This window comes from Canis lupus, chromosome 6 (assembly GCF_011100685.1).
Source record: "Canis lupus familiaris isolate Mischka breed German Shepherd chromosome 6, alternate assembly UU_Cfam_GSD_1.0, whole genome shotgun sequence".
In the NCBI taxonomy this organism is placed as follows: Eukaryota; Metazoa; Chordata; class Mammalia; order Carnivora; family Canidae; genus Canis; species Canis lupus.
Window position 1 is genome coordinate 76,837,357 of NC_049227.1, and position 21,803 is coordinate 76,859,159.

Below are 21,803 nucleotides of genomic sequence, written 5' to 3' on the forward strand. Positions count from 1 at the left end.
CTGTCGGTGTGGTGCAGACTGTACAAAGCACAGTGACCTTAATAACCATTAATAATAGGAACGGCAAAAAAAAAAACAGCTAACACTTACTGCATGTTTGCTATGGGCCCAGCCCAACGTCAAGCTCCCTGTGTTGACCAAATCATTTAATCCCCACCGCCAGCTGCTGAGGAGGCCATCCATGGCATCCCCATCATCCGGGTGGAGAGCTGCCCCCGTGCCCTCCCTGCGGGATCAGGATCCAGTGAGCTAATGGGTGCTCCAGCAAACCACCAAGCCGGACAGATCTGAGCTGTTGCTATTAATTCATTTTCTGACTTCATTATACAACAAAGTGAAATCTGACAACTCTACTTAACCTAGACCCTTAAAACCTACCAACAATAATTGGAACGGAGAGCGGACGGCTGCTATTTAACAAGGCCCGTCCCAACAAGTAACAAAAGCACTAAGGCTCCTGTTTACTTAGTTGGAAATGAATTTCCGTTCACTTTAAATCAGGTCAAGCATAATTAGGATTAAGAACTAACTGGAATGGAAAAATGATTGAACGTAAGTGTCACCTCTCCGGCCCATACATCTGCATTAAAAGAATTAACCTGAATGACTGAACCGCGCAGCCCTTGTGCATGTGATTTCTGTTCTCTACTCAAAATGCGGAGCGATGGGCTTGATGAGAACGCGACTCTGTAAGAGGCTCATTTCGTCGCCCCAACAGACCTTGTTACAGCTGTTGAGGCGAGGTATGGACGTGGGCTAAGAGCCACAGGCGGTGACGTAAGGGTCGGATTTCCTCTCCAAGCCTAAAGCATTCCCACGCACCCGGGTCTCATCACACACGCATCACTACTCTCAGATGTGTCCTCTCTAAGCTTCGTGATTTCTTTTCGGCTGCACACGAGTTGGAAAGTGTGTAGAAGTGCTTCCCTGGAATTACGGAAGGACTCCTCAAGGTCAGGGTGCCCCCCTCCCCCCCCCCCGGCTTGACCCTTTCCCTTAAACTTCTTTCACTTTCCTCTTTCGCACTCCCCCCAATTTTATTTCTCTGGAGTCTTCAGTTTAGATCATCTGTCTCAGCCTCTTTTCTCTCCCCTCCCATCATCCCCTTCTCTTCTTCTCTTCTCTCTCCTTCCTTCTTCTCTTGCCCTCCCTCCCCACGCCCTGTCTCTGTCTCTCTTCTTTTATTCTCTCCCGTGGACTCAAATGCTCTATTTGCCTAGATGGTATTGTGACTCAAATGCCATATCTGTCTTTGTGAAAGTTCTAACGCACTTTAAAAAATAAAGGAAGGCTCCCTCCCTGGGCTAAACTATGTTTTGATTTCTCTGGCTGCAATCAGAACAACATTTCAAGACATCAATAGACCAAGTCCAGTGAAATGTTCTTACTTTCTCTCAATGCTCCATAAAACAACTGCCAGTAAATAGTGCATTCAGGTCTTTGTCAAAGCTGAGGTGTGTCAACTTTCTAGGATGCCCTGGTGGGGCTAAGTTGGTGAAAAGAGTAGATATAGAAGGATCCTTCTAGTAGCCTGAAGACAAGTTCCTATGGGGAACTCTTTCATCAAGGGGAAGGGGTTGTTCAGATTCCTTTCAGTATCCTCCTTCTGCAGAAATGGAGAAACATCAGAGCATAATTTTGTTTTGCTTATTCAATATTCAAAGGGACGTAGTTTCCTACAAGTTATTTATTGGGTCATAAACATAAAAAGATAAACAAGCATGATTTCTAAGGAAAATGGCGTTAAATAGGAGATTTTGCAGGTCTTGTGTCACCACTTAGTGCAGAGAAGCAGCCTGCCTTTTGGGAAAGGGCAGACACATACTGACAATCTCTTGCTTAAGAAAAACAGGCGGTAGCCACCATTTGTTGATCCCTTTTGCTTTCCATGAGAAGGAAAAAGTGCTTCCTGGTGGGATGAGGGAGAAGGTTCTCCCAAGGGCTGCCCTTTAACACCATGGTGATTGAGCTCCAGACACATTGTCCTACCCTGCCAAGGCAACGCCACAAAGATGGCAGGCGGGTTTCCCCAACACGTCATCTCCAAAACTAAATTTACTAATTTAACATCGAAACCTGGTCAATAACTGGAGTTTCCAATCTCGAATCATAGAGACAACATCAATATAGTCACTCAAACTAGCAACCTCAACGTCAATTTTCTCTTCTCTTGTTCTACCCCACATTTTCGGCCTCCAGAGTCTGCGGTCATGCAGTAGTCATCGAACACTGAGCGTGTGCAAGTCAGGAGGACACCCCCCCCCCCCCTTTCCATTGTCACTGCCGCGGCCTTAGGTGGCTCTCCTGTGAGCTATTGCTGTAGTCACCCCACTGTTAGCCGGCATTCGGTTTCTCAGTTTTCTAATTTTATCTTTCATTGCCTTCCTGTCTACTTCTGCAGCCTTAGCTCTTCCTATTGCCTTCTTTGAATATTTTTAGTTAACCTCTCTATCTTCTAGACCTCTGTACATCTTGTTCTTACATCTCCTCAGCTGCACGATTCCATGTCTTCACATACATGTCCCCTTTCTTCTCCTGTTAATCGTCCTTTACTAACCACTCTTTTCTGAAAAATCCAAAATGCAATAAATCTGAAAATCTGCAGGAGCTGGGAAGGGAAGTCTCCCTAATGTGTTCCAAAGGGCTTTGTCTCTCCCCCGTGTACTCATCGCACATAGCGCTGCCATTGCTCACCGACACGTGTGTGCAGACCCGTCAGCCAAGGAGGTCAGTGAAGACAGAAAGCCTCGTTCTTCCCCAGTAGCTAGAACAGAACAGTGCTCGATAAATGTTTATTGAATAGACTGATGGAGGTCACTCTTTGCCTCATTTATCATTTCACAGTTTTACCTATTCATGCAACAAGCTCATACAGGGCACTGTTGTTGAGACGCTGTAACAGGTGCTCAGTACTAAGAGTTACTGGCTTGTCATTTGCTCAGAGTTCACTTCAAGCTTCATCTAAAAACCGAGGTCACCACATTTTGATTCCTACTTGTCTTTCAAGCATCATTCCCTCTTTCTCCCGCAAGCGCTTTCCGTAAACGCCGTCCTATCCCCTACCGCTCATACTTACCCGCCTGCTCACCACCCAAATGTTCCCCGGATATTCATGACTATGTGATTTTGCTTTTTCTCCCTGTTTAACATGAAATACATACCAAGAAGTTTAATTTCATAAATACTTATTGCTTAGTACCTGAATATATACTCGTTACTATATCATGGGCTGTGGTTAGATATAGGTCTTGATACATCACTGTGTTTCCTCTTTTGGAGCTTACTCATAATTTTGAACTTTTAGCTACTTGTCATGTTCCTCAGTTCACCTTCTCCACAAAACCTTTCTCTTTTTTCAAAGATTTTATTTATTTATTCATAAGAGACATAGAGAGGCAGAGACACAGGCAGAGGGAGAAGCAGGCTCCCCATGGAGCAAGGAGCTTGATGCAGGACTCGATCCCAGGACCCCGGGGTCGCACCCTGAGCTGAAGGCGGACGTTCCACAGCTGAGCCCCCTGGGTGCCCCTCCATAAAACCTTTCCCTTTTTTGTATATATATATATTTTTTTGGAGTTCAATTCGCCAACATATAGCCTAACACCCGGTGCCCATCCCGTCAAGGGCCCCCCTCAATCGATGGCCTGGTCACATTTAACTCTCCCTCTCCTGCTCTCCCATTTAGTGATATTTACAAGTCTATTTACCACGCGTTTCCTTCTGTTCTGTACTCGCGGTCACCCGTTATATAGGTCGCTTTTATACGTCTTCTCAAGAGACCAGGGATGTATCTTATTCTCTTCCTGATATAATAGTACCAGACCCATATACTTGAAATAAAGGCTAAATAAACATGATCCATACCATCAGAATTTCCCCAAATACCTGTTGCTTGACAAAAATAAAAGTTGCCTGAGCGTTTCCTTTCAAAAGCAAAAAAGTCTACCCTGTCCTGGCTACCTTGTCGCAGTACGGAGTCTATGCAGTCTTGCTCACGGTTGCATCCTTCGCACACAGTAGGGTGCCTGCATGTACTGGGCAATCAATAAACAGTTATGTGACGAATAAACAAATCAATTAACTCATCTGCTAGGTGACTAAAAAATTGGATTTTTTTAAGATTGGATTAAAAGATTGGAGCTTCGGTTTCCCCATCTAACAAATGATACAACCAGTCTTAACTCACGAATTCTTTGCAGAGCTTAAACAACTAAATTAGATTCCTGTGTTGAATAAATAGGTGTTATTATCATTTGCTGACTTTAAAGCCGTGTTTCGGGATCGTAACTACAACTAAGGTCAGCATGATGCGTGTGCTTATTAATGAGACAATTTGAGTGAGAATCCTACCGGGCTACTACACTTTCTCTTCATGTTCCCTGCTTCGAGTAAAAGATAATTGAAAGTAGATTGTTTCATCTTCCCTTCTTCACTTCCTAGAATTCTGAAATATGAGTCATTTTGGCAGGAACATTTCAATGTATTTCACAAATATGAAATCTTAGGATTGGTTTAGAATATTGTAATCCTCTCATTCTTTTCTTAATGAATGGAAATGTTTGTGCTTGACAACCGTGACTTGATGGTCTCCAAGCTTCAGATTTAATACCTGATACTGGGGAATTTTGCATTTAAATTTGTCTTCCTTTGTAATAAAACTCCACCTTTCCTCAGTTTTTCCTGTAACTTCCAAACATTCTTCCCTCTTCTTTAGCTGAACTGCAAAATTCTAGTTCTCTTTTGACCCGTATGAACTTTCAGTTTTAAGGCAGCTATTAATTCATCTTTAAGATTTTTTTATCCAGGTAAGTATTTCCAGATCTTTCAGCCAGCCTCATACTATGTGGTTCATAAATCCTCTGGCATTTCGACTGTCATCCTGCTAAATCAGACTATGTATTTTCTGTACAGGATTGTAAATATGTAACTTGCTGGGTCTAGCACAAAATAAAAATGTGGGCCCCTTGTTTTGAAAATATTCATAATTTCAAGACAGCAGCAGTAGAGACTTAAACCAGATGGGGAGACCTTCTAGGTATAGGACCTTGGGCAGCTGCACAGGTTGCATCCTGATAAAGCCTACCCTGATTCTATGGAGAAGTTTCATTTGCACAACCTTCTATGACACCTTAAACAAGGTTAGGAACTCTGTTGTACAGTCGCATTGCACACTGATGTTTTCCTTTATATATGGTGACTAATCCCAGTTAGCTCAGGGAAATCCTGATTTATATCTGCTGCCACCCTGTAATTATTAATAGTGTTTCTTTGCAATCTCAAAGTGTACTCGAAGCTAAAGTATATGGATACCGTACCTCTGAAAGCAGTAATCCAATCTACAGTGTCTATACCTGTATTCCCTAGGCCTTCATACTGACTATAGAAAACTGCATAACAAATATTAAGCAATATTGATCACAATGTGAGATCTTGGGAAGAAAAGTTAGATAATCACCAACTAACACAAAATATCGACATTCTTTAATAAAATTTTGTGTCATAATGTTCTATTTCAACATTGACATCTAGGCACAAATACATATTTCCCTTCCTCTACTTTTTTTTTAGTTCAGGTATATACTCCTACTCATGAGGCTTTCCTGGACTCCACCAGGTAGAGTGATCATTTCTTTTAAAAAAAATATTTATTTATTTGACAGAGAGAGAGAGAGAGAGAGAACACGCAAGTAAGTATAGGCAAGGGGAGCAGCAGAGGGAGAAGGAGAAGCAGGTTCCCCAATGAACAGGGAGTCCAACATGGGACTCAAACCCAGGACCTGGGGATCATGACCTTAGCCAAAGCAGATGCTAAACCAACTGAGTCACCCAGGTGCCCTTACAGTGATCATTTCCGATCTTTTTCTCTACTTTTCTACAATTTGTTGTTGTTATCCATGCTATAACAGTTACTACATTGGAATTACAAATGTATGTTTAGATCCTAATTCCACAAGTAGACGTAAGACTCTTTTGACAGGAATGTTACTAATGATGACCATAGAAGCCATTGGGGGGTTCTTAACATATGTTTGTGGAATAAGTAAATGGAAGCAAGAGACATGGGTAACAGAATTTCTAAAGAGAAATTCTATCTCCACAATTCTTATATAATATACATGTAATTCAGGGGTTTTCCAAAAATCTCTCTTCTGCATGTTGGAGAAAATTGCAGTACAGCAATGTAGGAATCAAGTCTGAATCGAACCTTCTTATTAGACTACAATTATTCTCATACTTATCAGTCATGGCCCAGAGGCAGACAAAAGAGCACACAAACTGGAACTCATGGGCCAAAATTCAAGGGCCAGTCACTGGTTTTAGGGGAGTATTAGCATAGTGTCCAACACACGGTGGGCACCAAGCAAGTCACATTTATCCCATTTGATTTAATTTGATGCTGTCATTTGATTCAAATAGTAATTCAATCTAATATGTGCCAAGCACTGGTTCTGTGGACAATTCGGGGCAGTAGATATGGAGTAAACATAATTCTAGAAGGAGCTTAAACACTAGACTGGCTGAATCACCCTGGGCAACTCATTTAGCTTCTCTGTGCTTGTGTTTTTTTTTTTTTAATCTATAAAATTATTTATCAGATTATTTAAAACATATATTACTTTCAGACTCTAAGGTTTCCTGATAATGTAGGTTTAGTGCTTTCATTGTCTTTAGGGCATATACCTGAGGGCTACATGTTTTGATTACCTAGGGCTTTGAAAGTCAGGAAAAAGTTAATCATAGTACAGAAGGCAAAATGGACTCATGCATACATAGGCTTTGTAAATAGATAACATTAGAAAGCAGTGAGAAATACTGAAATATAACTAGCTTGTACTAAAACAATTGGCTTACATATAAAAAAAATATCATTGTTACCCTACCTCACACTATATACAAAGGTAAATTCCAGATTGATTAAATAAAAAGACATGATAAGCAAAACTTTAAAACTTTTGAAAGAGAATGTAGCAGACTATATACTGGTGGAAAAGGATTTTTTTTTAAATATTTTACTTATTTATTTGAGAGTGAGGGAGAACAAATGCATGAGAGAGAGAGAGAGAGAGAGAGAGAGAGAGAGAGAGGGGAGAGAGAGAGAAAGAGAGAGAGAGGAAGAAGCAGACTCCCTGTTCAGCAGGGACCTGATCCCAGGACCTCGAGATCATGATCTGAGCTGAAGGCAGACATTTAATTCACTGAGCCACCCAGGCATCCCAAAAAGGATTTCTTAAAGGAGGTCAAAAGAAAGGTAACAAACCACAAAGGAAAGTATTGATAAATTGATCCTATAAACAAACTTAAGAAAAACCATACACTGGGAGAAGATATTTACCATGCATGTCACAGTAAAAGATTAGTATCCAGTACTTTTTAAAAAAATCTACAAATCAGGAAGTAAAAGACAACCCACTAGATAAATGGATAAGGGATATGAACAGAAGGTAAAAGCTGAAAGACTGTAAAAAAGCAGTCAAATTAAAAGTCTACTCATTGCATTCCAGTGTAAGGAATCCAGGTAGCCTTGCCAGTGATTTGGGAGGAAGCTATTGAAGTGCTGAGTCATTTTAGACAACAGTTGTTGAACTATGGGTAGAAAAGCAAAGTTTTAACAGTAGAGCGTCTAAGGCATAGAGTCACGGAGGCGCTCAGTGGTTTCTAATGTTGACCGCTATAACAGAGAAAGCTCGTGGTAGCAAAAAAGGTAGAATGCAAACGGCTTCAAAAATCTGTTAACTTTATGCATCATTTTCCATTGTTCTGACATGAATCTCTTTATTTTTGACAGTCTTGAATTTGTATCCTAGGAACTTATCCCACTAACCATCTTGCTTATTTCCTGGGCATCGTATTTCCAGTAGAGCTCTTCCCCAGTGGCTCTAATTGTCTTACTTGTTACTTCCTACCCCTGCCTGACTGCTGGAATTTATTACACACGCACGTGCACACACACATCTATATAGATGCATAGATCTGTTCAGAATTCTCCCTGTCTTGTGACTTACTCGTCTTCCTTCCTTCTTCATCTCCCACCTAACACCCAACACCAGGTTTCGTAGATTCTTGGCCTTTTCAGCCACAGCTTCAGATCTGGGCCATGAGTTCTGGGCCATAAGCCGAGGCCCCAAAATACATAGTGCGGTTTGGGAAAACCTAAGACTGGTGGGAGTAGCTTAGATCCATACAAGGACATCTTGAAAGGTAGCTGGGGTTACCTGATAAATGGCTTGATAGTAGACTGATGGTTTTATAAAGATTTGTTCTACCCCATGAAATAATCACTTTGGTTGAATCATTTGTTTTTGACAACTGATTGTTTCACTCTTGAGTTTCAAATGTACCTCTTACTTCTGGTTGATTTTTTTTTTTTTCATTTCTCTACTTAAGAAAACAAGATTTCTTTCTACCCTTCAGAATTTATCTTATCCTTTGTGAACCCCTCCTTTTGTTGATAAATCAGAGTTATTTTACTTGTTTTTGTCTCTACCACCAAATGCTTTCTGAACCACTACTGACAATTATTTTTTTAGTGTGATGAACTGTTGCTATGGGAAAATGTTTTGTTTTCGTGACATGAACATGTATTCCTGGATATGCAAATAGAATTTAGCTTGCTAGGCTGAATAAGGACTGGTTCTGAAATAGTGGGAAAATAACCTAGAATTTACATGAGGTATTAGAGGTTTGGAGTCCTAGAGACCTACATCTTGAATCCTTGGCTCAGTCATCAATGGGAAATTAGAGACATTAATTAACCTTTCCGAACTTTAGTTTCATCAGTCATTTAAAGACGATATTGTCACATTTCTTCAATTTTGAGATAATATCAAACATAAGATGAGGCAGAAATGTAATGCTAGGGATCCCTGGGTGGCGCAGCGGTTTGGCGCCTGCCTTTGGCCCAGGGCGCGATCCTGGAGACCTGGGATCGAATCCCACGTCGAGCTCCCGGTGCATGGAGCCTGCTTCTCCCTCTGCCTGTGTCTCTGCCTCATTCTCTCTCTCTCTCTCTCTCTCTCTCTCTGTGACTATCACAAATAAATTTAAAAAAATTAAAAAAAAGAAATGTAATGCTAGTATCATAAAATTGATAGATAATATCAAATGCCTTACACATGTCAATTTTAAAAAGTATAAATAAGCAGATGTTTTGTATCATGAAATTTAATAATACCTTTTTTTTTTCAAGGCTTTGTATTAAGGAAAGTTTTATTCATAGTAGGTATAACTGGAGGTATGTATGGCACAGAGTAGGCATTCAAGAAATGGTAGCTATTATCATTATTTAACTCAAATATCAGTTGATATATTGCTATTGTTTAAAATTTAATAAAAAAAAATTGACCCAAACTCACAAACTCTATGTCATGTCTAATGTCCTACTTTTCTGCACGTCCTGTGTGTTTAGGTCTTCCCTGATAGTCCTTACTTCAAGTTCTTGCTTCTCTTGAACTTGACTCTTGCCTCACTTTGTCTTCTCTTATGCCCGACTTTCCCCATATTCACTCGGGTTTTGTGTGCATGACAGTACCTATTGAATGTTCAGAGTAACTTGATTTTGTAACCCTAAAACATTGAAAAGTTATTATAGAAACTAGTCACTTTTGCTCATACAAGCTCCTTGGCTGTCTGACCACCAGAAAGTTCTTCTTAGCGATATTCTTCCTCAGACTTTGGGTTCCTGCTATGTTGCTGATTTATTCCTTTAATGGCACCTTCATTCCTACTCTCTCTATTATAAAAACTTGATAATTTTTTATGCAGAGTGCTTTTTTTCCTATGTGCATATTTAATTATATCCTTTTAATCTATTGGATTAACCAAGTACATACAAAACACTAACCAATATTCTGGACACATACAGACTTCTCTCCCGAAACAAAAGCCTGATGCTAATCACCAATATATTTTCCCAAATAGCTACAGTTCATGCGGGGTATATTTAATATTGTCTAAAATGTTAAACCCACCTTCCACTTGAACTTTACCTGTCTTCACACAACTGAACATGGCTGGAGGGAAACATAACCCATACTAACTGGTCTTTAGATTTATGACCATGAACTTTAGAGGTGTCCTTAATGCTTCTTGGAAATCATACTGGATTTTCTTTCTCTATTCACTGTCCTCATTCTCCTAAATAACCATTTCACACTTTCTTCTCTTTTTTTAACACCACAATATGAAGCTTTATTCTTTTCTTTCTTTTATCTCCAGCTTAGACTTTGCCCCTTGGTAATTTCATCTAGTCTTATGGCTTTTAACGTTACCTATTTCCTGATACTACACACACACACACACACACACACACACACACATACACACCCTGCAACACAGACAACCAGGACCATTTCCTCCTTTACCACTCTTTCTCTCAAGCTTCTCCCTATAAATCCAACTGCCTGCATAATATCTCCACTTGGATGCCAAATAAATATCTCAGGCTTATGTCCAAAATTACTGCTTCTTCATCCTCCTACAGTATCTGTTCCCATTGATCACATTCCAAATTATAGTTGGTGGCAACGCCATTCTTTCAGACATTCAAGCCTAAAATCCTAAAATCATCCTTGATGCCTCTCTATTACATGTCCCCCTGAATAGCTTACACTATTGACTTTGTCTCTAATATACCACAAACTCAAATACTTCATAGGACCTTGTACACTCCCTCACACTGTCACTTTTTTTTTTTTAACCAGATTCTTACAGAAAAGAGACCTCTTAATTGGTCTCTTTTCCATCTCCCTGTGCCATCCTGTAGACTGAACTCAATAGAATATTCAGAGAAAAACTGTTAAACTCTAAGTCAAAGCCCATCATGCCCCCTCTCAAAATACTGGTAGGGCTCCCCAATTTCTCAGAGTAAGAGCTGATGTCCTTACAATGATCATGAAGCTCTAGTAAATCTATGCCCTCAGTCACCTCTCTGCCTTTATCTCCTACCACTTCTCCAGGGCCTCAGTGACCCTGGTACTCACTAGGCGCACTCTTTCCTGAAGATCTTTGCAGTGGCTACTCCCTCTGCTGGAATCTTATCCCCTCAATATCTATATGGCTCATATACTCATCTTCCTCAACTCATTCTTCAAATGTCACTTTTACATCGAGACATACTTGACTGTTCCATTAAAATTAAAGTTGCCTTCTCTACCCCAGCTTGCCTGAAAACATTTATTGATTTATTTTTTCCATGGAATTTATTACTTTCCCACTTAATGTTTAATTTACTTACTAAATTTATGGCCCATTGTCTCATTTTCAGCTCCAGAATATAAGCTTTGTGTCTTTTTTAATTAATGATCTCCTAGTGGAGCTAGTATAGTGACTGGCAAATAATAGACACTTAGTAGATATTTATTGGATGAATATAAAAAAATAATACCCAGCAATTCATTAATTCACTCAATTAAAACACCCATAAAAATGCAGAGTTTTCAACATGAATAAATTGTGGTAACTGAGGACTTGAGAGTCTACTAGAAAAGATAAATTTGTCAATAGAGATAGGATAAAACATACTATTTCAGAATTATTAAAATAACCCTGAGGACATACAAGAGACTGACTTGGAAAATATGGATGACTTTAAACAGTCATGGTGGCATGTCTTGGTGGCTAGTAAAATATAGCTGGAGAATGAAGAAAAAGAGTGTAATCTGAAGGGAGTAACATATATAGTACAGGGCAGTGGAAGTCTTTCACTTCTCTTCAATATTATGTGACTGTGAACAATTCAATTTAATAGGAGTGTGCGCCACAGGTTAGGGATTCATTCCTATATTCCCAGCATCAGAAACAATATCAGACACGTGGTGGATACTTTTTTGGAGAATGAATCAATGAACTTATTATAAAAATAGGGTTTCTGCCAAATGGATTTTAAAGTCTTTTTCAGTTTCATTATTCTAAATTATAATGGGCATGTTTTTAATTAGTATAAGGAACTTTGTAGTGATGAGACCAAACTTAAAAAAAAAAAAAAATGGCTGTTAGAGAAACTGGTTATCTTCTCAACAAACAAGGCTTTCCATATTTAAAAAGCTACATGACCACTTCCCAAGACACCATACAAAATATTTCTAAATTTTATCAAAAGCTATACCAATGCCTGTCTTAACTCTAATGCTATAAAGATGATTAAAAAAAACATCCTGTCAGAAGCCATCCGTTGAATAAAATAAATCCAAACATTTGCCATCACAATACCTCCTTTGGATAAATCTCTGGTTGGTTTATAATCTTTTTAAAAAATATTTTATTATTTATTTATTTGACAGAGAGAGAGCAAGCACACAAACAGGGGGAGGGGCAGAGAGAGAGGGAGACAAGCAAACTCCGCATGTGGAGCTTGATCCCAGGACCCTGGGATCAGAACCTGAGGCCAAGGCCCCTCTGCTCGGTGTACAGTCTTATGTGATGTCATTGTCGAAGGCCTTTACCTGATTCCAGCCTGTCCTTTATGGCGATGTAAGTAACTCAATTTTTACTCCGGCTTAAAAGAGAAACTTGGCAAAACTATTTAAAAACCACAGGCATGGTTTTGTGTGCTTCAAACTTCCTCAAGTGCTAAGAAATATCAAAAAAAAAAAAAAAAAAAAAAAGAAGAAGAAGAAGAAGAAGAAGAAGAAGTAAAAAAGGATGACTTTCATGTCATGGAAATCAGATGTGCTGTTGCTGAGGTAGTGTGTACACGACTCCGGCAGCAGAAGACTTAGGGTGGGACCTCAAAGCCATTGTTGATATTTTCAATTCAACAGCCTCTCAAATCAGCTGACCCTGCTCAAGGCTCCCAGCTGTCAGAGAGCCACTGGGTCACCAAGGAAGGCGCCCAGGATCAGGCCGTGCTCTGAAGCGGGAGCCCCCTACCCTGCCCATCTGCTACCAGGTAGACAGTTTCATTTGTATTATTTCCACCTCGAACTTTTGGCTCTCTTTCATCCAATCCTGACAAGTCCCTTTAGTATTAGACTCTACCTCGAGGGTCGCATGGCAGGGGAAACCTTAAAGCTGTTGCATAAGCATTATTTCTGGTGGAAGTCACCCCTCCCAGGTGAGCTGGCCAGCATAATGTATAAACTTTTGGGGACACTTCTTTTGGCTGTTTGCCCAAAACCCTAGAGCCAGTTCACACTGTCTATACTTCTTGTCCCCTTTGGAGTGTGTTGAATAAGCATCACAGCTTATCGGTAATGAACACGGCTTCTAGAAACGGACATATCTGTATTCTAGTCCTGATGCATGATACCTACTTTGTAACCTTGGGCACATCAGTCTTCAGTTTTCTCATCTGGATGATAAGAATAATAGTGCCTGTTTCATAGGTTATAATGGATAATTAAGATCATGTGTAGCATATATAAAGTGTGAAACATCATGTCTGGTATACATTAGTGATGATTTTATAAGGGACAGTAATTTTATCCAGGACAGTCCATTCCTCACTTAACCTCAATCATATCACACCAGCTGCCAGACAGGATAAAGTGAATGGCCTCCAACTGATTTTATGTTTCATCTATTTAATTTTTCTACTGAAGAGAGTTCACTTCCAGTCCTTTGAAAGGATATGAGGAGTTCTGTACTAGGTCAGCCTCATTATTCAAGTCTATTCCCATATGTCGTTGATGCCAGCACAGACACATGAAATTTGAACAGTTAGGCTTTGTGATCAATACCATTTCCCTTAAAAATATTTATGCCTATTAGAAAACTTATTTTTAGACAATGTGGTCACTAATGTGAGAGCTTCTGAGTTACAACTTTACATTAAAAATAGAGCTTAGGAAAACTAAAATGAAATAAACACTTTATACAATGTCCTTTAATTGAAGATACCCCATTAACCTTGCATTCTATGAGAGGTGATGTTTCTGGAAACGAGTCAGTACTCTCAGGGGACAGATACCTAGAATATTATCCTGCTGCCACTGCATAGGAGGAGAAGAAAAAAAATGATTGATGGGCCCCTGGGGCTATTCAATGATACTCTGCACTGCCAGAAATAGGACACACAAGGGACAGTGACATGGTGAATATCAGAGCCATGCGAGTTATTCCTGTGCTACGGAAAGAGAGCGGAAGGGGTGCCTTCTGTTTGGGTCTCCAGGTGATACCATTGCCAATTGCTGCAATCAGGTTTATCAAGCACTGTGCTGCCTCAGAATTCCACAATAGTGAGCCCAAGTAAACATGTATTTATTCAGCAAATATCCCCTGAGCGCCACCACTGTGCCAGGTGCCAAGGCTATATTGGCAAGGAAGGCAAACAACGCTGCCCTCAAGGACGTTACCTATCAGAAGACCGACAGAATGAAAAGAAGGGTGGCTGTAAAGCTCATAAAGGGAAGCACGAACTCAGACAGGAGAGTTGAGAGCAGGACGCTAATTCCTCAACCCTCTCATTTTTATCTTCTCCCCGCACCTTCGCTCCCTTCTGCAAGTGAGGAAATGCTGAATGAATGCTGAGTCGCAAGGAGGGAAGTGAGGATGCTCAATCTCTCCGGTTTCTCTTTCGAATGAAGAGCCTCAAGGCCTCGCGCACCATAATCTAGCTTCCCCTGAGGAGCCGGTTCAGGAGAGAGGCTCTGGCCTTGCAGTGGCAGAGCAGGAAATGCTGAAGAGTTGGTTGAACTCGGGCTTCGGCATCAGCCAACGCACATTCTCCAGTCAGCTTCCTGGAACTAAAACTGAGCTGGTATTTTGACATCCATCCATCTGTCCAGGCCTAATTTCTTAATGGATTCTAAACTCAGAGGAGAAAATAAATATGTTATTTATCAGAGTAACTTATACTCCATCATCTTGGTGCCTTTGCCAAATATCTTAGAAGTAAATACAAAAATGTGGCATTTAAGAACCAAATTACTCCATTGGCTCGAGAGAGGGAGGATTTTGGCTTAAGCTGAGAAGGCACTGAGACTTAGCAGTGCTTCGTAAGTTTATATATTTGGAGTCTTTGTCTCTGGTTATTGAGGATGGTGACATGAAGTATTGTAACAACCGGGGACTATGCAGAATAATAACAAAGGAAAAATGAAAACTTCAAAAGATCAAGGTGAATTAAAGAACATGATAGTTGTATTATTTCTGAGTCAATAAGGATGATGAAACACAAAGAATGGAAAAAGAGAGTTGCTTTTGGGGTTACTTCTCTAAAGAGAACCTGGAAAAGGCGGGGTATTGAGGAGCAGATGGCAGGTGCCTCGGTGCTCACTAGCCCCACGTGGCTCAGGCTCTGGGAGCATCCATAGCACTTATGATGCAGGAGACTGCATCGTGATTTTCCAACATAAATAAATATGGAGAATATGGAGTTTTCAAGTGTCAAAAAACTTTTATCAAAAGAAGCAATGGGAGTAACCACTATGAAACAAAAGTAAAGGGCCTACTCACAAGAAAAGGGTAGAACTTATGTCACTAAACAAAACTCATAACATGGTCTTTGACACCAGGAATTTTTGAAGGGAAAAGAGGTTTTACACGTGCCAGACAAGGAAGAAGGACATGTCTAATAAGATCTGATGACTGAAGCTGCCGCTTGTACCCAGTTCTAATGTCTTTGAAATGGGGCAGGGATGTCTGAAATACTGTTCTTTGAGAGCTGAGATGGTACGTAGGTGGATCCTTCCTCCCTACAAATGGCAAACATGGTGCTACACATAACTTTATGGGAGTTTTTCTCCTAAGAATTTTAATTGCGCAGGCTGTAGCCTTCAGATAACTGGCACAAATTAACATGCTATTCTGTTTTCTATGAAATAGAAAACACAGAAATGGACCCACAATTCTATGGTCAATTAATCTTTGACAAAGCAAGAAAGAAGATCCAATGGAAAAAAAGACAATCTCTTCAAGAAATGGTGTTGGAAAAATTGGACAGCGACATGCAGAAGAATGAAACTGGACCACTTTCTTCTACCATACACAAAAATAAATTTAAAAATGGATTAAAGACTTAAATGTGAGGCCTGAAACCATAAAAATACTAGAGGAGAACACAGGCAGCAGCCTCTTTGACGTCAGCCATAGCAGTCTCTTACTAGTCTCCTGAGGCAAGGGAAACAAAAGCAAAAAATAGACCATTGGGACTCCATCAAAATAAAAAAGCTACTACACAGCAAAGGAAACAATCAACAAAACTAAAAGGCAACCTACAGAATGAGAGAAGATATTTGCAAATGGCATATCTGATAACTAGCTATAGCCCAAATATATTAAGAACTTCTAGAACTCAACACCCCAAAAATGAATAATCCAATTAAAAAATGGGCAGAAGACATGAATAGACATTTTTCCAAAGAATACACCCAGATGACCAACAGACACATGGAAAGATGCTCAACATCACTCACCATCAGGGAAATGAGGTATCACCTCACCCCTGTCAGGATGGCTAAAATCAACAGCACAAGTCACTCATCTGTGGAATTTAAGAAACAAAACAAACATGCAAAGGGAAATAAAAAGAGAGAGAAAGAGAGAGAGAGAGAGAGAGAGGCAAACCAAGAAACAGACTATTAACTATAGTTAACAGAACAAACTGAGAGTTGCTGGAGGGGAGGTGGATGGGAGGATGGGTTAAATGGGTGACAAGTATTAAGGAAGGCACTTGTGATGAACATTGGGTGTCAAATGTAAGTGATGAATCACTAAATTCTACTTCTGAAACTAATATTATACTGTATGTTAACTGACTAGAAGAATTTACATACAAATCTGAAACAAAAAATTTTAAAGATTTTTTAAAAAGAAGTACACTTGCTGATGATGCATACAAGGTATTGTACGGAACTGTTGAATTACTACATTGTACAACTGAAACTACTATTACACTATGTTAATTAACTGGAATTTAAATAAAAACTTAAAAAAAAAAAAACAGACATGCTGGCAAAACTCAAAATCAAGATTCCTTATAGCTTTCCTCTTTCCCTCAGCCACCAAGTGTCTGCTCTCATTTCTAGGAACAAGAGCATGGGCCTGGACTGCACAGAGTTCTGGATTCTGGGAATAGCATTCTGTGGAGGCTAGAGATGCACCTGAATTTTTAAATTTTATAAGATGCATTGATGTGATAATCTTTTGTGTCCAAACATTAGAATGATTTTTTCACACAAGGGGCTTTAGGTCGGATTAATTCCACACTGGATATGCTTTAGAAACTAAACTCTTTCAGTAGCAAACAGGCTGCTGTCTATTCAACCCAAATCTGTTGAACCATTGGATTGGGGATCTCTCTGGGTCAGACTGAATAGAATAAGAAATTGGATTAAAGAATTTTGAACTTTATTTGCTTTTGTAAAGAGAAAGGGATATAACTTTTGGGGTACCCTTTATATCCATACTCTTCATAATAGGATTTAATTCAAATTTGGAACTTCTTTAGGATTGTTTTTAGATAATAGATCTATTTGTGATTCAAGATGAAAAACTAAATAAAGAGTGGATTTTCTATCTAGGATTCAGAAGGACTTTGAAGTTAGTTCCATTCTGCCTCATGTGGGAGGCAAAAGCTAATCTGCCCACCAGTTGCCTGTCAGGACTTTAAAGGATGAGTGGTTGATATAATGAGGTGTCCTCATTAACATAGTAGCATGACCATCCTAACTTCTCCCTGCTGGCAAACTAGCTATACCAATAGTTGACCATAAACTTGATGAATAAACTCAGGGAGTTGAAGGAATAAAAAGCTGAAAGCACTGAAAACAAACATGTATTCCTCATTTCCAATTTTTTAAAGGGGAAGACAATGGCGGGAGGAGAATTTCTACTCAACTTCCTTTTCCTAAAAGGAAAGTTTTAAAAAGAAGCTTCTTAGTTTCTCTTCAGTCCCAATGGAGGAAGAGTGACTTGTTTGACTCATCAGTTTTGGAGAAGAGTCTCAGCTTAGCCCTGTTCCTCTCTCCTTTGGGAATGGCACTCTAGCCTGCTCTCCATGATGCCTACAATTTGGAGGATTAAGACCAATCCAGGGATAGCTGTGGAAGTCCATTTGGCTGCAAATTTATAATCATATTCTTCAGTCAATTTTGCTACTTCTCTGTTTTTCTTCTACATCTTATTTCTCAGTTGGCTACTAACTCAAGAGATCAGGGCAGGGTTTTTATTTATTGCCTCCACTATAACCCTAACAAGGATAAGACTGTTCATATTGGCTTTCCGGGTGAACCTTTCAAAGACCCGAACAAATATAAGTTGTTGGGGTAGGCAAAGAAATAATATTGATGGTTGGTGGTGGGAGCACAGATTTTCTAGGCCAAAGGGAATAGCTGTGCAAAGGCATGGCACTGAGAGAGCAAATAATATATTTAATGAATTAAATCCAATATGACTGGTGCAAAAAAAAAAAAAGTAGAAGATGTACAGATCTGTATATAGGAGAAGCATTGTTTAGAGCTTGGCTGTGAGGTTGAGATATTTGTTCTAAAGTAGGTTTATCAGATTAAGAAAATAAAAATATAAGACTCTCAGTTTAATTTAAATTTCAGATTTAAAAATAAGCAAATAATTTTTAGTACAAATATGTACAAAGCAACATTTGCAATAAATGGGATATAGTTATACTAAAAATTATTCGTTATTTATCTGAAATTCAAATTTCACTAAATGTTCTATATTTTGTCTTACAACTCTATTCTAAGAGAAATGACAAGAGACTGAAGTCTTGAAAACAGTGAAATGATACGATAAGGGATCAGAGAGAAAGAAAACTAGTCGTGCAGCAAAAGGCAAAAATCTCCAAACGTTCTCAAGTTCTTTTAGGACCCCTTTCAACGTGGCCTCATGATAAAACCAAAAATTATGAGAATCTGCTATATCCTGCGACTGATAATAATACTGTAAATGTAACCTGATGAAGATAAATTATAGTTTCAGTAATATGGCAAATGAGGATGACTTATACCAAAATAGGAAATTTGGCTTCTATCTCCTAGCATTCATGCTCTGTAGAGAAAAAGGAATACACACAAGTGACCAACAAGCACAGGAATTTCACTTGCAAAACTAAGCGCACTCGTTTTGCTTCCATTTAAATCTAGATTTCACACCTCCCTAATCCTCTACAAAGCATGTGATTATTGTGCCTGACTTTTTCAGAATGCAGTAACTTCTGCTGAGTGCATGGCCACCTCAGTCTGATTCGTAGCAAGGTGTTTTAAAATGTACTGACACTGCAATTACTAAAGCATGATCCATCAGAGAAATAATAGCATCCCCTGCTACCTGCAGAAGGAATGGGCAGATTGCCAGTAGACAGAAATTATTCTCCCAATTTAATATCCATTTTCTAAAGCACAAATTCTCATTTTTAATTATGACTTCATGTGCTTCCTAAGCATCTCTGTGCCCCTGCTTTGTAACCTTTTCCCTAGGAGTTCATATATCCATTGTTAGAGTTCTAATTGCAGCTCTCTGGAATAGAGTAATGGTCAGATTGGAATGAGTTGTTCTCACCTACTGATGGGTCAATTTATGGCCTGGCAACTGTGTGAGTACATGCATCACCGGGAAACCAGAATCTCCATAGGAGGTCAATAACTATCAGCAGTAGGTCTGATAGTTAAAATGGAAGGAAAAACAAAAGGCCAAAGATAAAGTTTGAGAAAGCATTTGACTTTTTTTTTTTTTTTTTTTTTAACAAGGCCAGGAATGCAGATGTAACGCACGGTAGGTATTTTAAATCATCTTCCTACCAAAAAAAGTTAACACATGCTATTGCTGATAGTCAGTACGTCCATCCAGTCCTACTCTTGGTATTACAAAAATGAAACTACAGTATAAGAAATAATTCAAGCCTGAATAAGTGGCTGCAGTTAGCACTTTTTGGCCACGCTAAGACCTCACTAAGTGACATAGAGTTCAGTAAATAAGTATTAAGTGGCTAACATTGGATGAAGGCTTATCACCTGCCAGTGATTATTATGGATACTTTAATGATATCTATTTAATATTCACTACAACCTGCCAAGGTAGGTATTATTCTCCTTATTAAACAAATGACAGAATTTAAATAGAAAGCACAAGTGATTAGCCAAGGACACAAAGCTCAGAGTGACAGACCAAAGGTTCAGTCTAGGCTATTGGACTCTAAAGCTGCGCTTTTCTCCACTATACTACTCTTATTGTAGGACTGGAACGCTGTTTAGCAATGGAGAACACTTGTGTGGCCCACAAAATATAAAGGTAGATTACTGGGTTGCTTTGCCTTGGTAAGATGTTCAAGTTGAACAGTTTTCTCAATTTCCCCTGGCTCTTCCATGACTTTAGGTAATTTGACAAGAATTCTGATACATAAAGAAAAATAAGTGGTTGGGAATCAAACTTGCACAAAGCAACAATCAGTTGTGTTCTTTGATTTAATCTGTAGCCATTCATTCTTTCATTCAATGATTATACATGTTGGATAAGGTGCATCCAATTTGATTATTTAGACATCATTTCTGACCAGAAGCACAGCCTACAGGGATATATGAGCACGCAATGAAACAATGAGAGTGGCAATTTGTACTGACAGTAAAAGCTACCCAGCTGTATTCTAGGTCTTTAATGCTCTAGAGAATATGTAACCCAGCATCCCAAAGACTCTCAATCTTGCTCTTTCTCCTACCTGCTTACTCAGGACTTTCCTGCCTCTTGCAAAATATCCCCAGAGATTTCTAGAAATATCCAAAAGGTGCTTCTTCTGGAACATGAACTGATCCATCAGCTCAGAGACTTTATAGTAGACACACTGATTAGGTGAGCCCCAGGAGGGGAGGAAAAACACTGTCCTGTTCTCATGAAATGCCTTATGGGAACTTCACCATTTTTGATGGTGACCCTAAGCCACCCCTCTCCCCTATACCACAGTGTAAGGATATTGCCCTTGATCTAATTTTGAGTTACATTTAGTTAATAGTGTGTTCTGTAGCAGAGCCCAGAGGGACACAGGGTCTCACAGACTCTCAGAAAAAAAAAAAAATGTCTCCAGCTGTAATTCTTTCTCTCTCTAAAAAAGCCAACAACTTATCCAAAGGATTAAGCAGGGACATATGCTCTGTTGTTTTTCTATTTTTATTTATGTCTCTCAAGAGCTCGAGACAAACAGATAAAACACAAACAAAACAAAAATTTCCCTGTCCTTTAACCAAAAAGCATTAAAAAAAATCTTATGCAAAATACTTGTGCAAATTGCAGCCACCACCCCACTAGTAATACACACAGCCTGACTCAGTCTGGGTTCAAACAGGACATCCTACTACATGTAGGACATGGCAAATGGGTAATAGGGACGTGAACACAGTAGTTAAGGAGCACAGAGGATCACTGTGTCTAGGAGTTCTGGAAATCTTTGTTCAAGTAGGGTCACTTAGGCTCCATCTTGAAAGACGAGCAGACCTCTGTTGTTCCACAAAGAGACATTATGTCATGTTGGACAGTGGAAATTGGAAATACAAAAGTTTGGATGTATAAAAGAGCTTGGAGTTCTTGCATGAGTGGGAAGTGTGATGTGTTTGGGATATAAATTGTGTTAGTGTGTGCATTTGGGGAGGCAGTTTGGGGCAGTGAGGCTGTAAAGGAAGGACGGAACCAAATTCACAGGGGCCATTGTTCTGGGATATTTTAAGTCAAAAATTTTCTAAGTGGTTCTCAGTGTAGGGAAGGGAAAAAAAATATTTTCCTCTTCTACTCATCTTAGGTTCCTTGGTTAGGGTCCTATAAATTAGATGAACAAAAGATACATTATAAAGATAAGAAGAAAACCCAGAAGTTTATTAGCATGTGCATCACATGCATACGTGTGGGAGGACTCAGAGATGAGT

General features: G+C 39.4%; 1 long non-coding RNA gene across 1 annotated transcript in view; it reads right to left on the bottom strand.

The window, feature by feature from the left end:
* Positions 1 to 14,184: 14,184 nt before the first annotated feature.
* LOC111096462 overlaps positions 14,185 to 21,803 on the bottom strand; it is a 50,328-nt gene continuing 42,709 nt past the window's right edge. The window contains exon 4 of the long non-coding RNA XR_005361458.1: positions 14,185 to 14,743. This is a non-coding gene — a long non-coding RNA (uncharacterized LOC111096462). The remainder of the gene's footprint in view (positions 14,744 to 21,803) is intronic.